The 17,412-nt window shown below is 29.6% G+C and overlaps 1 protein-coding gene across 4 annotated transcripts in view; it reads left to right on the plus strand.

Annotated features, from left to right (window-relative positions):
• The window catches only part of LOC117167933 (ral guanine nucleotide dissociation stimulator), a 114,357-nt gene that overhangs the window by 34,213 nt on the left and 62,732 nt on the right, over positions 1–17,412 (plus strand). The window contains exon 1 of one of the 4 annotated variants that reach the window (XM_033353184.1): positions 10,829–11,245. The exons of 2 other annotated variants lie outside the window; for them this stretch is intronic. The gene's annotated coding sequence lies outside the window, so the exon portion shown is untranslated. Of the gene's footprint in view, positions 1–10,828; positions 11,246–17,412 lie in introns of those variants that run through there. One more of the 4 variants, XM_033353183.1, reaches the window with a different exon arrangement.

Genomic DNA, 17,412 nt, shown 5'->3' on the forward strand with positions numbered 1-17,412 from the left:
GGAGCTCTTCTTAATATTTTGACACCAAAATCATGTCGATACACCTTACCGACTGCGAGTAAAGCCACCCACGCTTTAACTTGACAGACTGTATATATAATATTTATTTACTTTATACGAACAATGTATTAAATAAATGAAAACCTACGAATATGACTTAGTGACCCTGGGATTTCTCTCTCAATTATACTAATATGCAAATTAAAAGTGGTTTTAATTTTGTATTCTGAATTCTGAGTTGGAACAGGGAACTTGTGCAAAATCATAAATCTCATTTAGAGTAGGGAATTTTCCAAAATAGTTACAATTCCGAGTTGGATAAGTGCTTTTTCAAAAACAGTTATAATTCTGACTTTGAACAGGAGATTTTTGAGAGAGAAAAAATATTCTAAGTTACGACATATTACTTTAGTAAAAAAGCATAGTTTGAGGCAGGGAATTTCCGTGTAAAAGTATAATTTTTAACTTAGGACAGAATTTTAATATAGAATTATAGTTTTAAGTTTGGAACAAGGAGTTTCAGTAAAGAAACATATTTTTTACAATGGGGAACAGAAAAATTCGAATTCGTAAAGAATCATAATTTTGACTTTTGAACAAAGAATTTTGTAAATAATGAGAAAGTTGACTTAAAGACAACGTTTTCGTATATAATTATAATTTTACTTAGAACAGAGAATTGTTCACGTGGAACGGGATTTGTGGAAACGAATTTTAATAATTGATTTACAAAAAAGGAATGTAAAAAATCGCTCTTCCAAGTCCGAAATCTTTACAATTTAAAACTTTCCTTTTACAAATTTTGGACCGATTTTTGTTCCAAGTCAGCAGAAAATTTTTTGAATTTAAAATATGTTTTTTTTTGTAAATTGAAATTTGACAGAATTTGAAGCTTCCTTTTTCAAAGTTTTAGAGAAAGGGAGCCAATATTATTTTGAATTATGATAGAAAATGCTGTAAATAAATATAATACAAAGTCGGAACAGGTAAATTTTTACACGGAAAGGGATAATATTAGAAAATAATTTCAATTATAATTGATGAAAGTGGAATTTACAACAAATCCCTCTTCCAAGTCAATACTCGACAAATTTGGTAAATTCCTTTTTCCACATTAAAATTGGTTAGAATTTAAACATTCTCTTTTTTACAGACAAAAATTGGCCACAATTTGAAACTTACCTTTTACATATTTAACAAAAAGGACGTTTCTTTATTTCTGGATTATGATACAAAAATGTTGTAAATAAATATAAAGCTGACTTGGAATGGGATATTTTTCGAAATAAATGTGATTGCGAAATGGAACACGGAATTCACGTAAAGAATTATAATTTAGCTCTGACTGTTATTACGGAATTTTGCGTAAAATTAGCAGGTCAATTATTGCGGTAGAGCTAGAATTGCGGAATTAACCGTAACGGGAGACGGTTATAATTTAGACTTTGAGACTGAGTATTTCCGTAAAGATATTTTTGATTGACCGTGAGAAAATCGGAAAATGGTGGGTAATTAAAAATCATTCATCAGGTAGAAACCATGCAAATACCGAAGTTTTGTTCCAAAAGTGGATAAAATCAATGTCAGAATGGAAAAACAATTGACAGATATTGCGAATGTAGTTGAGAATTAATGTTGTATTATAAAACATTTGATTCACTTTGGTATCAAAATTTTACACCTTAGAATTTATTGTGAAGAGGATGAACTATTTGCGTATTGTCTCTACTCTGAGCAATTTCTCAGGATGTTGCTGATTAAGTAGCAGAACTGTTATTCAATTCTCTGACGTAGTTTTTCCTGTTGAACGTAATTATAAAGAATCATCTCAATTCTTTTCGTCGTTATAAAAGTGTCTCGAGGATTTTAAAAATCTTCTTATCGAGGACACAATACACGTGTGAAGACAAAATCGTGAGACTCATTTCCCGGATTCGTTTGGTTTTTAGAAAGCGTGACCAAACATGGGTCTCGGAGACAAAGATTACCTCTTCGTTATCATTGATATGACAATTTAACGTTCATACAAATCTTAGGATGAAAGTGATTATAGATATGAGTTTAAAACTACATTTCTTTAAAGTATAGAGATTCTAAGGAAATTATTATCTTTTATAGATGAAAGAAACTGTTTTAAATTATTAGGTTAAATACTACTTGTAATGATAAAAGTCCAGTTTAACTCCAAAGATTGGTTTCTTTTGATTTGAATAGGATTTTTATGCTTCAAAAGAATTATTTTATTTTTAAAGGATTTCCTCATTACTCCAACCCAGACAGAAAAATTATATATAGTTTATATGTAGTGTGAAGTATTATATATAATATTCATTTATTTTATATAAAAAATGTATAAAACAACTGAATATTTTATATAATACTTCACACTATGTATAAACTATATATAATATTTTCGTCTGGGAAGGCAATTTACTTATACATTTAACTTAATTATGGAATTTTTATTTTAGTTTCAAAATTTGCATCTTGAGGATATCCTGATCATAATGATGAAATAATGTATCTCATGAATGTTGAACATAAATAATGAAATTTGATTATTAGTAAACAACACAATCTGAAGAAATTTTCTTTAGAGAGTGTGAAGTCATATTTTCAATAATTTAAAATGTTAGGTATTATTAATATCGTTATTACTTACACATTTTTAGTACACAATCGATCCGTATGAGCTCGCTATAACCTGGGAAACGATCAAAATTACCGACAGAGTAGAAACGACGATCGTTTTGCTGGCAACGTCGGACTCTTGCTTTATCGGTAAGAGAGAGTTTAATATAAACAGGTGTTCAACAATACTAAATTTATTGATTTTCGGAATTTTTTAGTAAAGGGGTATAAGTAAACTTATTTTCATAATATATTGTTTATACTTTTAAAAATTTCAAATCTTACAAATTTGAATTTTCAACTTACAGGGGCAATAAATTAAAAATTAATTTTTATTAAGTTTCATCATGGCTTTTAGCACTGTTTTTGTCTTGGAAGTTGTCACAATGAAAGCAGGTCAAATAATGAGAATCCTTCAATTATTTTCTTATTTAAACTTAAACATTTAACAAATTCTCAGCGCTGCCACATAGTCCATTTAGTCTCTATCAGTCACTTTTTAAAGAAAATCTCACTATAGCTATTTTTTAAAAGGAAAAGGCCCCTTTAGATACATTAATCCATTTTATTTTGGGTTTTATCTAAAAAAAAAAGAAAATTTATTTATTCTACGTAGGAAATCTATAGTAAGAAATGGTATGAAAATGCTTTTGAACATCAGATTTTACACTCTTTAACCTTTTTGTAAGAATTCGTCTTTTCCCTTTATTTTAAAAAACTTCCCCGTTTTTTTGCGTGAATGATAGCTGAATTAATATAACCTAATAAGAAAATCTGACTTCAGAATTAATCTTTTTTGGGCTAAAATTTTATCTTTTGGATGACAATTTATTTATTTTATGGAAAATGCAACTATTTGGTTGAAAGTCGTATTTTTGGTCGAAAAATCAACTGTTGTTTTGCTGAATATTCTTCTTTTAGAATGAAAATTCAACTTTTTGGTTGAAAATTCGTCCTTTTTGCTTAATATTGAAACTATACTTAGTTATAAATGCAACTGTTTGGTTGGTAATTCAGCTTTGGTTGAGGCCTCAACTATTTTGTTAAAAATGAATTTTTTTCAAGTCTTCTTTTTTATCAATAAAAAAAATTTTTTAATTCAAAATTTATCTATTTCATTTTCATTTAAAAGTTTTTTTTTAGTAGAAAGGTCAACTATTTAGTTAAAAATTCATGTATTCTTTTGAAAATTCGTCATCATAGTTGAAAGTTGCACATTCATCTCTTATTGTAGAAATTAAAACTTCTTTTATTTAAAACTCAACTACAATGGGATCTGCGGCTTTCACTCACGTGAGCAGTCAGGCGTGAACGAACAAAATCGGAGCAGGCTATAATGAGTTAGTTGCCACCCACCGTCAGCCCCGAAATCGGCGCTATAGAAGAGTTTCACTGTATTTGATTGACAATTAATAATCTGTTTTAGTTAAAAATGTAAATATTTTTGTAAATATTCGTCTTATTGCTTGAAATATTAATTATTATATTTTTCGTCGCTAATTCATCTGTTGTGTTCGAAAATCCAACTACTTAGTTGAAAGTTGAAATACTTTGTTAAAAACAATGTTTTGCTTGAAAATTCGTCATTTAGATGCAAATTTGTCCTTTATTTTAAAAGTTAAATATTTCGTTGAAAACAATATTTTTCCTTGAAAACTAATGGTTTTAACTGAAAATATAATAATTCCATTTTTGGTTAAAAATTAATATTTTTTTAGAAGAAAACTAATCTTCTTGGTTAAAAATTTATTTGTTTAGTTACAATTTTTTTAAATTGTAATTGCGCTTCATATTTAATGGTACCAACAGTAGTTTTATTCAACAGAATTTATTTTCCCTATTTCCTCCTATTTCCCCATTATATTTGTTGAAATTTGGTAAAAATTGATCAGAAAACCACCATTTCTTGTTCCTGATTTTTTCAATTTTTTTATGTAACGAGATAAATTCTTGGACGTTAAAGAGTTACATGTGACAAATTTGTTATTTTAAAGTGACCGTACATATGGAGAGAATTTTCAAGATAATAATTCACAGAAGCGCATGATTTTGGAGCTATAGTTTTTAATTATTTTAAAGTCTCGGCCACTATGATTTACAAGCATAGAGTTCGAGACCTGAGAGCAAAGGAGCATGGCGTCATGCCTGCAACTTCGAGACCCATGCTTTAAAAGCAAGGGTTCCGAGATCTTAGTTCTCGCGCCAATGCGTGATAAAATTAAGGAGCAGTGCCGTGAATTAATCTACCGAAATTTATCTCCGTGTACTCTCGAAAAATATTTTTCATGAGGAGGAAATAAAATTAGATGCTACAAAAAGTATGAATTTCAGTTAGCGATACTAGTACTCAGAGCTAAGTACAGATATATTATTGGTAGGCGTTTATAACAAAAATCGGGTTATCTTACAATTAGGTGGGGAAATACTTCCGGTTCTGCGTAACCAAGTATATAATCATTCCCTTACTGATTGAAGTTTGAGTGGTCAGAAAGGAACCTTCTCCCGAAAATTGTATCGAGCAACGTTTGACAAAACCAGAGCACTGTGCACATGCAGGTAATGGTTAAAGTGCGATTGTGAGAGCTTTATTTAAATTTTAAAATATTTTATCCACTGAATTTTACGTTTTTTTTTTTTTGCTTATTTTATTATTTTTAACCCTCAATTTCGTAAACCAACCAATATTTTAGGGTTAATTAAGGTTTAAAATGAGAAATTAATTCAAAAGACAAAATTAATTAGAATAATTTACCTTGCGATTAAACTCTCGCGTAAATAATAATACTTTATAAAAAATATCTCTGAAAAAAAACTAAAGTTCACCGTAGAATATCATTTCCGTTGAAACTTATTTAGGTTCATCAATGGACCGAATCAATTATTTCAAATCATACAGGCAGTGCAACTTCAAATCAGAGAATCATTCTTCTATCTATATAACAGTTCCCAGCGGAAATACGTCGACACGAATTTTACCGATTTCAGATCTTTTGAATTATTTTTAACTGGCCGGGAGAAAACAGGAAAATTACAGGAAATTAAAAATAATCCATCGGGTAGATATCCTGGAGATAATTACTCTTTGCTTTCCCAGTAATAATCATTTTTGATAATAAGAAAGTCGAGTATTGTCTTCCGGCAAGATATGCCGGATTTAACTTTTCTCTTCCGGCATATTTTCTCTCACTTTTTGAGTAGTTGTGTGGGTTAAAAATTCAACTGTTTTGCTAGAAGTTTTTTATTTTCCCCACGAAAATTAATATATTTATCCGTAAGTTTTGTAATCATCTTTAACTTTACACTTGGTTAAACATTAATTTTGTTGGTTTAAAAATTCATTTCTTTGGTAGAAAATGTATCTATTTTGTTGAAATTTTTTTGTTTGGGTTGAAAATTAATCTTTGTAAATGAAAAATTAACCGTAATATATGTTGTTGTAAATTCATTTTTTAAGGTTAAGAATGAATTTTTTTTACTAAAAATTTAACTGTGTGGTAAAAAATTCAACTGTTTGGCTGAAAATTGGTTGAAAAATTCAACAATTTGGTCGAAAGTTGAACTACTTTGTTCAAAAAACATTACTTTGGTTCAAAATTAGTTTTGTTTTTTGTGGAAAATTTATAATTGTCTTTATTGGTTAAATTAAACTGCTTTGTATTTTAAATTAAAATCTTTTTTTTTTTGAGGTTAAAAATTATTATTTGTTTTTAGAAAGAATTTAACTTTTTTGTATAAAATTGATCTTTGTTGGAAAAAATTCAACTTTTTTAAATGATAAATCGTCTTTCTTTCTTATTTCTCGATGAAAATATGATCTGTTTTGGATGAAAGTGAAACTATGTGATAATTATATTTTCACGGTAAGAAATTGCATAGGTTTTATGAAGGCCTATAACCCTACTTACAGACACAGGCTTAATAAAACTTATGAAATGTTGAATTATTTGTTTGAAAGTTGAACTGCATTGTTAAAAATTAATTTGTTTAAATTTACCTTTTTTGAAAATGTAATTTTTTGTTGAAAATACCTGTTTTTTGACTAAAAATTAATTTTGTTCTCTGGAAATTCAGCAATTCCTTTTGTGGTTCTTGAAAATTAATCTTTTTAACTGCAAATTTTACGATTCCATTTTTACTTTAAATGTATCTATTTTAGTAAACAATTCAACCACTTGATTTAAAATTCATCTTTATTGATTGAATGTTCATCATTTTGGTTAATCATTGCACTATTATGTAAAAAAATTCCGTTCAATTCAACTGGTTGAAAATTCGCCTTTTTTTATAAAATTCATCTTTTATGATGAAAAAGTCATCGTTCTTGGATCAAAATGAACTTTTTTGGTTAAAAATTTAACATTTAAAGTGAAAAATACAACTGTCTTCCAAAAATGGTGTTTTTCACTTGAAATTAAAAATATTTTATTAAAATTTCCTTGTTTTTTATGAAAGTTTAACTGTTTGCTAATTAATGCAATTATTTGGTTAAAAATTCATCTTTCGGCTAAATGAAATGGTAAGATTTATGTTACTAAATTAATTAGAAAGGAAATTCTACTAATTTGCTTAGTAGTACTAATGTATGAATTCAACGAGTAGCAAGACATTGGTAGTAAAACATAATTGAATAAGTTTTTAAAATACCTTCTGTTGGGTTTTGAGTTTCAATTAAGAAAGTCGCATGTTTTTTGAATTCATATTCTAAGATTATATTGTTATATTAATAATAATTGTGTATGAATAATATAATATTGAAAATTCAAACGGTACAGACATTTGATATTTTCAAAACAAATACAGCAGTGTTTTTTTGAAAGGGATTTTAGTGTCTCGTTGATTTAAGACAACTTTGAAGGATTTAGAAAAGTATAAATTTATATTTATACTGTTATATTATCTTTATGATTAAACAAAATTTAAAGAAGTTATTTATATATGAAGGGATTTTTGTAAAATCACGTACGAAACAAAAAAAGAAAGAAACAAATATTTCAGGAATGCAAAAGAGCGTTCTCGAAATTGAAATTTTTAAATTAACATAATTTTATAAAATGATTGTAAATTAATATTACAAAAACTAATCATTTATTTTTCAAGAAGTAAATGAATTTGGATTTGTTGAATCGAATGGGGCTGATAGTTTTTGCGTATCTCGCATTTTTTAAAAATAATAATTTTTCTTATAAAATTTTGCGATGAAAATCTCGAGAATTTTGAGGCCATAAATTAAGTTTTGAGAAAAAGTAGCACGAACATGTTTTTGTGAGAAGAACTTTCAAGTATAAGCTCAAATTTATATTCAATATACTGCTGAAAGTAAATTGCGTTATTCTTATAGCGCAGGCGTATGCACGCTGCTGCTGCCATGACGTTTTGACTCGCTCCTCTTACGATTTTTCGTTTGTGAGTAAGTGGATTCTGACTTCAATTTATTGCAAGTTAAATGATTTTGTCACTGAAATCGTTATTTTTTGTGTCTGTTTAGTTTGTTAAAAACGGGTGAATTTTACTTTAATATTGAAGAATAAGTGAATAGTTTAAAGGGAACTGGCAAAGTGTCCTTGAAAAAAGTTAGGTTAACTAAAATGTATTTTCAAAAAAATTAAACATCCTCGAGGTTTATAATATGCAGAAATTGGCAGACGTACTGCAGAACCACCGAACTCGACTTAATTTTAAAGAATATTCATATGCCTTTTCTTGAATTCAAACTTAAACAAACAGGGTCGCAATAACGATTTCTGTTAGATTTGGATGTCTGGCGCAACTGCATGCAACTAATGCGCTGAGAGTACGGCCCTTCTGCTTGTCACGCTGTACTCAACACATCTTCCTCTCTCTGCCTAGCGGCTCCAGCGGTTAGTTTGGTTATACATAATGTGGTGTATTGTTTGTACTCTATTCACATTTCTTTAACTCTTCCATATATTTAATAATTCTTTTGATTTCAATAAAATTCTCTTTATTGTGAAAATAGTTTTTAAATTTATTTAAAAATACCGTTTAAAATATACTGGAACCTGGAAATATGGAGTCCGAGTTTACGGCGTTCCTACAACTCATGCCCTCGAAAGTTTCGGATGCAGGGAGCGCGGAAGGGCTTGCTCAGTCAACCGAGACAAACGGCTCAAGGGCCGTACTCTCAGCGCTTTAGTTGCTTCAGGTTACGTCTTGCGTCCAAAGTACTATTAATTCCTTTAGTAGATTTAGAGAGTGCTTTGTGGCCGTACTTTAATTTAAGTAACATATTATAGGTCCTCTCCCAGATCCTCTCTCCCCATGTAACAAACTGTAACAAAATATCCCCCACCCCTCTTACTGTACGTAATTTATGATTTTCAGAAATAATAATATGTGGGACTTGAAACTAAGGGAATTTTTTTATACTTAGGATAATACATGCTTTGCAGCGTGAAATAGTTTATTGCGCAGCAAGGGGCGAAAGGCGACAATTGCACGAGTGCGAAGTTAGCTGCCCGAGCGAAACTGTTGCCTCGCCCCGACCCGACTTGCGCATACACTTTTTCATAAAACCCGCTACGGGGACATCGAAAGTCAAATTTTTGATACATGTGTTATGAAAACTTTATTTTCAAAATTCTTTGATTTTTTCTTGACCATTTTTTTAGTTTCCCTCTTCATTAACATTTAAATGCCAGCATTTTATTCTTGTAATATTTTTAACATACGATCTTTTATAAACGAGATAAAACAATATTTCAAATACAAATTTAAAACTTGAAAGCTTATTTATTGTGAAGAAAAAAATATTATTCTGCCACAAAGCCGACAGTTTAACAAAATACTTGAACTTTTAGCAGAGAAATTAAATTTTTTACAAAATAGTTAATTTTCAACCTGAAAAGGTGCAGTCTCAACAAAAAAGTGTAATAGTTGATATTTTAATAAAAAAGACTAAATTTTATTTAAAAAAATAATAATTTAAAAACTAAGAAGACAATTTCCAACAGATAAAGATTTTCCAGTCAAGAAAGACAAAAAAAGTTCACTTAAGGAAGGTAGTTCAACTTTTAAACCACACAGTTTATTTTTACATTTAAGAACATTAATTTACCACAAAACTTTGAAGAGATGAATTTTCAACCAAAAATATGAATAATTGCCCTTTTATCCATAAGAAACATATAAATTCTACTGAAATAGATGAATTTTTAAGTTAGAAAGACAAACTTTAAAATTAATACTTGAATTTTGACCCAAAAAAATTGCAGTTGACCTGTCAACACAAAAATGGATGTTTTAAACAAGTTAATTTTCTGCGAAATTGTTGAATTTTCAACAAAAAAGTTAAATTTCGGATCAAAAAGTATGACTTCAAAAAAATTATTGAATTTTTAAACAAATAATCAAATCTATAACTAAAAAGATAATATTCAGGAAGAAGCAACTGCAAACAAAGGAATACAAATACAAGCCAAATTAATTTTTCATTATCCGTGGCCATTAACATTAATTAAAGACTAGATTCTTAAACTTGTAGCATTTTTAACCTAGAATCTTTTATAAATGGGGTAAAATAATATCATATCAAAATTAAGAAATTTCAAATTTACTCTGCTTGACAGTTATTTAAAGTCATAGAAACTACCTGTCCTTTGCAATATATTTTCTAAATCTCTTACTTATCCCTGACTAATAAAATTCCTTGATTTTTGGAAATTGCTGTTGTCTAAGTACTTTTTTCACTCACCTAGTTTCATTGGCACGTAAAGTTAAATTCATGCCAATCCCTTTGTTGAACATGCGAAATATATCGACTTGAAATCTGAGAACTTTATTTAAAAGAATTGATTCGCCTATTATTCCCCTATTTTTGTGAAAACCACTCTGTTTGCCCTGTTTCGTAACGTAGTTTATGGACGGCCCCTTGTGGACCTAAACTAAACAGAGGGGGGCGGGTTCAAAATTTAAAGAAAAAACTTTATGTTATTGATGCACTGTCCCTTATCTTTTAACGATGTACGTACGAAATCCGGGAATTCCTTGATAGGAATTCGTAAAATGAAGAGGCGGGATAATGAGTAAATGGTCCATAGACACACGTAGTTGAATGCCGACAATGTACGCCATATGACTTGTATATACGTACAAATGACTTTACGCGTGCAGTCTACTACGACCGTGTGTCTCCTATATCACGGACGTTAGTCGTCAGTCGTTTTCCGATCGCCGACATGCGAGGGTCGTCCTCAGTTCACTCGGGTCTCCGGCTCGTTGTAGACCTCGTGTTGACTTAAATTATCACAGTGATAAGTTATTAAAAAAATTGCACTACGCAACTCGACCTACACTCGAGTCTGCAGAAACATTTAGTGCTTAAATTTCGAAAAGCCGTTCAAGGTGTGTTTTAAAAGTTTTTGATCTATAAGGTATATGAGTAGAATTTAGAGATGACATTGGAAAACAAAGATGCGTTCACAGAAAAAAAATAAAGTTTCATTTTGAAAAAAGAAATGACGTCAGAATATAATGAAACAAAATTGAACCACACTTGGTTCATTTTGATCAATACGGATATTGGATGCAATTCAATTGCTTTATAGTTTTTACCTTAATCAAGAGAGGGATTGTAGCTGCAGTTCAAAATGATTGTGTAAGAAAATGACCGGAAGTAAAATGGAATCACCAATTTTTTCTGTGTTGTTCTTTGTTATATAAAAATTGCATATTTATTAGCTACCTTTAATAGATAATCAGCCTCATTTGAATGTTAATGTTCATTAGACATGTGGTAAAGAAACTGTTGACATCGTTTAAAAACAAAATGTTTTAATAAGGTGAGCAACATATTTTTTAAATACGAAGAAGGGAATTGATGAAGAAGTTTGTATGATGTTGAAAGTTTTTTAAAATAAATGAATAAAAGTGAAATTTGTTTATACTCATAGGGTAAGAGTATCAATTGTTGGCAACTTCTAATTGTTGGCAGCTTACTCTAATTTATTAGATATGAGGACTGTTTAGCTGATTTGATTTTAATTCATTTATTTCTGTCGTCACTTTGACATACAATGCCTTGTTATTAGTTATACAGTGCAATCGAAGATTTATCAAAAATTAAATCGGTGCATTTAGGTTTTTGGCCTGCTAATAATTGGGCTAGGCTGCCAATAAAGTTGATTTTTAATTGATTCACAAAAATCAAATTAAATTTTAGGGAGATCAAACTTAAAGATATTATTTTATTCTAAACTGAATTAAAAAATTATATAGAGGTTGAGACGCACTTTATATTGTCAGGAAAAAATTAATTTAGTTTTGTAAATCAATACCCTGATTTTTGTAGATTCAAGAAACGTCTTATTTATAAAGTTACAGTAATTGCAATAGTCTCAGAAAAGACTTCAAAAGTTGGCTTGCAAATACGGTTGTCAATAGAAAAAAATGATAGCAAATTGTCGACAATTTCCGCAACAACAAAAAACAGCAAAAGAAAATATAAGGTGATTGAATAAACAGTTTCATGAATGAGAAAAAATGTCTCACACTTAATTGAGATACTTTTGTTCTTATAATCTTTAATTTATCATGCCATTAAAGAAAATTCCGAATGATCGATAATATGCACCAAAAAATAGGAAAATTAAAGTCTGACATGATTGAATGTATAAAGTGTCGCGAAAAAGAACAAATATATCTCACAATTAAAATACTTTTCTTCTTATAATACTTTATTAGTAAATAAAATTTACATTATATTACTTCAGATAAATAAAAATATATTTTTTTCAATCGAAATCAAACTTGGATACATATTCATCTTTTTTAAAGAATGTTTAAAATGAATTCTTGTACATGGATAAAATGAAAGATAATTCTTTTCATCGAATGTACGCCGCTGAAAAATTTCTTTAAATACAAAGATTTATTTAACTACAACGTATGAGTTCCAAAATTGTGTGCCGAAATGTTTAAACCAATTTAATTGTTTTCAATTTACCTTACTCTAAAGAAACAAATATTCTCTTCTTTAAATCACCCTTTTCTTAAAAAGATTTTCCTAATTTTCTTAAAATTGCAATGATGAACTACTCTAATCCCTGAGAATATTATAATTTTCAGGGTGTCTAGTGACCCGGGAAATCTGGGACTTTTTTACACCTTGAAAAATATGGAAAAATGCCGGGAATTCGTGAACAGATCCGGAAAATCTGTATTTATAAGTTTCTTATTCTGTTTTTTTAAAAACTTAGTTCTGTTTTCCTTTGTCGATAAGTTTTCTATTTATAAACACGGAATTTGGGAATAAGAATTTTTTACATTAAACAATTCCGACGCTTAAAGTTGAAAATATTGCATTTAAAATATTGAGATCAAAACTGTACCTCAAATTAAAGCACTCATAGTGGAACTCATTTGAATTTTGAAAAAATGGAAGAATAAATCAACAACTTTCTTAATGTTGAAAATTATATTATTTTGAAGCAATTTTATGTTAGAAACATTAAAAATTTAACGATTTTAAATTTCGCTTCGAACTAGACACATTTTTAATTATAAGTTAAATTAATTTAATTTTAAGTCGTTTGTGATCAATAAGTGTTCAATTGTTAATTATTTCAATTATGCTTTGGGGTTCAGATGCATAACATGCAGTGAATGTTCGCGCGTTTTCTGAGACAAACTTAGCGTTGTGAAAGTAGCAAACTGGAGTATTTTTGGAATTTCATTAAAGTGCAAAAGAAAATCCCATGCCTTTGGAATGTGCTCGTATAACCGGTGACGCACGTGCACTTTAGTGCGGGCATTTTCGCAAAAGATGTTGAGAAAGTCTGTGAGGTACTGGCATCAAGTGCACGTGCATAAAGGCCATGCTGAAACTGCCAGCAACACGTGCGAGAATCGTACGAATGACTAATAATTGCTCGCATATTAGAGCTGGTCACTTCCTATGTAACTAGTTTCGTTCGTGATTTCTAATAATAATAATAATAATAATAATAATAATAATAATAATAATAATAACTTGACTTAGTCCGTGGCTATGATGTATCACCGGGTTTACCCGAGTAAAAGTTTAATAGAAACACATAATAATAATAATAATAATAATAATAATAAAGAGCCTCGGTGGCTTAGTTGGTTAGACCCTCGGACTTCACCTCAGAGGTCCGGGGTTCGATCCCTGAGCCGGTACCTCTGGAAATTTTTCAATGTACCTTTACCAAGATTCTGGTGGTTCGGAACCCACCTTAAGCTATAGGTCCCCCCATCGTGTACTTGACTGCAACCCAGTCCGTCAATGATGGGGTAAAACCAGGCTTTGTCCAATATGTCTGGGCAGACTGCTTTCATCAGATCACTTGATTGCATTATAAAAATGCGTCCGTGACTGATGATATATACCGGGACAGCCCCGTGCAAAAATGATCAAATAAAAATCCATCTCTAACCAAAAATGCCTTCGACATGTTGGGCAGTATAAGCCTGTGACAACATTTCAACACTGAAATGTTTTTATAATAATAATAATCACAGTTCTTTTCTCACGTTACTCTTTTAAAATGAACCAGGAAAATGTTACTGGTTGAAACAGCCTGAAGTGTGTCATCGAAAATCAGTGAAATTTCACTATTCCACTCAGTGGAATTTCGGCACTGGTTTAATCAGTGAGGTTTACTGGTTACTCAGTACCAGTAGTCAGCTGGTCACACGCGATGTAGTTCGTCAGCTGGTTAGGCATGGCACTTATAATTTATCATTTTTGTGCTGAATTTTGCAAAATGATCTTTTAAAAACCGCACTTCATTCTGAAAACAATAAACAAGGATCGGCCTGCAATGCGAAAGGTGTATCTCCTGCTTATTGCAACCAGATCCCAAATATTTCTAACACAAACTCTAGTACATAATAAAGTTATTAAGGAATATGTATTATTATCAGAGAATAACAGAATTTTTTATCGTGTTTACAGGCTAGATCGAGCTCTGAATTAAAAATTGTTTTAAATTACATTTTTTTTAAAAAACCATTTTTCGCTCCGATGGGAATCGAAATACAGAACTTTCGATGGCCGGTTGGGTACTTTCCCATTAATGTGCTGGAGAGATTGAGAGAAGAATCCTTTTTCAGAAATACACGCATTATTATGCAAGGTTTTAAAAGTCAAATTTTTCAGGGAATCTGTATTATCGAAAGGAGAAGATGTTTAAAAAAAAAAATAATAATAAAGTTAATTCGTTTATACTCGAGAAATGGCAATATCAGACCAGCAACACGAGCTATAACACTGCTTGAATCTATCATTTAATGTTACTGGTATATTCAGTAAAGCAGCTGTTTAAGTTGAGTCACTTACTGCCCCATCCAGTAAAAATCTGAAGTTCATTCAGTCACCAGTGATAGTTTAAAATATTGATTTAATCAGTAACGATTTCAAATATTATTTCAAAAACAAAAGTACAACAATGTAAAATTTTTGCAAAAGTTTCCGAAATAAAAAATTGTCGTTTCTTGTATCGTCAACCGGCGTAATTATGGATCAAAATTCGCTAATTTTTAAGATCGCGGCTTCGCCAAAAATCAGAAAATGTAATCAATTTTGTTGGTACCATATGTACTAGAGTGGCAAATAAAAACATAAATATTATCTTTTAAATCTTTTTAAAGTATTCTTATATTCAAAAGGCTTACCCCTGAGACTTGGGAAAGAAAGAATCAATGTTTAGGATATGTAAAATTATTCTTTTTTTTTTAAACACGAAACACTTTTTTCCATAAGATAGAATTCTGCGCCCTGTGATTACTGACATACCTACATTTATGATTTAAAAAAATATTATATTCTTAAGTACTACGTCTTAAAATTGAACCTTTTTGAAAAAAAGTGATGCCTTATTTGTTCTTTTTTTCCGAAAATTATTTTTGGCCTCCCATCAGCCTTAGAAGAGAAAGAATTGTATTTTAAAGCATAGCAAATTATTTTTATAGATGAACAAAATGATGGAGTACGTTTTCTCGGACTATAATTGTATAAGAACAATTAAAAGTTGCTGCCAAAAAGTTGTTCAAATATTTATTTCTAAGGCTTCAGGGTAGGTCAAAAATAATTTTATACAAAAAATAGCAAATGGGCTCATTAAATTTCAATAAGGAAAATTGCGCTGATTTTCAGTGAAAATTCTAATTGATTTTAATCATTGACCCATTTTTAACTAGTTGAATCAGCTGGATTGCATTGTAAATCAGTGAAAATTCTTAATGACTTGATTCAGTGACCGAGTTTTCACTGATTCAAATTTAGAGAGGGGAATAATATTCTGCTAGAAGGGTCTAATGTGAAGGACTGATTCTTTAGGTTATAATGGTATTTCACAGTTAAAATTTTCTGTATATCGTAAATTTAGGTATTTTAAAAATCTCACCTCGTAGAATGATTGTAGCTCATGGAAACAAATTATTCCATAATTTATTTTTTTTTCAACAGAAAATAATTGTAAATGCTTTTAACGCCAATTCTATCTTTTTTGTGCCTGGAGTTAATTATAAAAATAATTTTATCGAAAATAGATGTTTTTAATTTCACATCTTTTAAAATGGTACCCCTGGGAATTAATATTCTTTAAAAATAAATTAATAGGCATTTGTTATTTTTCCGCAGAAAATATCTTTATAATATTCATGAAACATAATTTTTGTGGAATTTAATTTTTCCAATTGGATGAATGATTTTTTAGACTTTCTGTCTTCTTGATTTGCCAGTATCCAGTCGCCATTTTTAGAACGTTTTCTGCCTTCTTCGTGCAATTTCAAAGCTTCAAACTTGACAGTAATTGACCTACTTCTAAGTTTTGAAAAGTTTACCCCGATTGACGGTAGATTTATTTTTTATTCTTTTTAAATCATTAAAAGTTTCTCTTGTGGAAAGCATCATTTTCTAACTTGATATCCACTAGGGTGCATAGATAGAGTTAACGAAATTTTTTTTAATAAAGTGTTAAAAGTAAAACAAAATTTTAATAAAAATATTGACGTTAAAACAATAAAAAATTATTAATCCTAACTATATTATTTATATAAGTAAATTTTAAACATTGATTGTCGATATCAAAGTTTGTATTACTTATCAGTGATTAAATAATCATAATTAGTTCGAAACAAGTTGAAAATATTAAACTGAACAGAGGTATTATTAATGAGGTGTGTTTAAGTTTGCACATCCAAAAAGGATTTTTGCTTGCGAAAATTGAAGGAATCTGAGGAATTACATAGTACTAAAACCAGTTTTATGCAATATGCAAATTGATCCAGGATGTAACTTCTTTGAAATCTGTCTATTTTATAAGACTGGTCACAATTTGTTTTTAAATGCGAGTTAAATAAAAAGTGAAATTCTAAATTTAATTCAATTTGATTCGAGTCTATTATAATGAAAATTAGGTATTCAGTATGATAACAACATGTCTCTTTATTGCAGTTAATACGAGTTTAAACCTTCAATTAATAAAACAGACTCGGCTTTATTTAAGGCTATAACTATAGACAGTTCTAATCACTGATCCCCACAAACTAAACTTTATGACTTGCTTTAAACTGTACCTACTTTCTTCAATTTTAAAGTTTCATGCACAATTTTTTTTAGTTTTCCATAGTCAATCTTTAAATAAATAGTCTGTGATTCAAATAAATGATTTAGTGATTCAATACAACTTTTGTTTGAATTAACCCTTAAACGGCCAAAACGCCACTACCGGGACACCGCTTTTCAACGGCCAATAACTAAGACTATTCGACACTAGAAAAAATTGAGACACATATATT

The sequence above is a fragment of the Belonocnema kinseyi genome, chromosome 2 (genome assembly GCF_010883055.1).
Source record: "Belonocnema kinseyi isolate 2016_QV_RU_SX_M_011 chromosome 2, B_treatae_v1, whole genome shotgun sequence".
Taxonomy (NCBI): Eukaryota; Metazoa; Arthropoda; class Insecta; order Hymenoptera; family Cynipidae; genus Belonocnema; species Belonocnema kinseyi.